This window comes from Limulus polyphemus, unplaced genomic scaffold (genome assembly GCF_000517525.1).
Source record: "Limulus polyphemus unplaced genomic scaffold, Limulus_polyphemus-2.1.2 Scaffold11, whole genome shotgun sequence".
Classification (NCBI taxonomy): domain Eukaryota; kingdom Metazoa; phylum Arthropoda; class Merostomata; order Xiphosura; family Limulidae; genus Limulus; species Limulus polyphemus.
In genome coordinates this window covers 850,199-850,933 of record NW_013665621.1, presented here as the reverse complement: position 1 = coordinate 850,933, position 735 = coordinate 850,199, and positions in this window count along the sequence as shown.

The following is a 735-nucleotide window of genomic DNA, read 5'->3' as shown; positions in this document are numbered from 1 at the left end:
TCAATCTACACTTTGATCAACGTGTGTTATTTGGGTTATCCTAGTTTTGGAGAATTCCACTCCTCATCATGAACCCTGAACACAAGTTAACTGAAGAGAAGTAAGCTGGACCTATATCATAGTGAAAAGTATCAAACATATAGCTAGTGTGAACATGCTTTATAGCCATTATGAGAAAAACCTATACACAGGATAGGTGAACTGAAGTGTTATTGGCCCTAATGTGAAGAACTGAACAGTGGCCAATGCCACTTTTTCTTCACTTCACCTATCCAGCGTATAAGTTTTTCTCATATATGTTTGCTATTTTAATGTTGACGAGGATTATTTTCAGAGTGTACATAGTGTTGATGTCTGGTATGATGTAAGATATTGATATGTACTGGACTTCCAACTGGGTTCCTCTAGGATTGACATATGACACACACACAAAGACATAAACTCAGTGTTTTATTGGATAAATTAAAAAATATGTTTGTATTATAACAAGGTTCACAAGTAGGTTGTTAGGGGTTTCACTTACTCCAGGTATTAGAAACAAACCACAATTCCAACTAGGCCTACTTAAAATGTACATGTACACAGCGTGGTCACAAGTAAATAGACACCACCTTTTCAGAAAAAATAAATTTTTCAGTCATATTCACATGAATTGATATATTTATGATTTAATTAATATCTAGTAGATCTTCCTTTCGCTTCGTGGAGTTCGTTGATCCTTCGGGGCATCGTGAG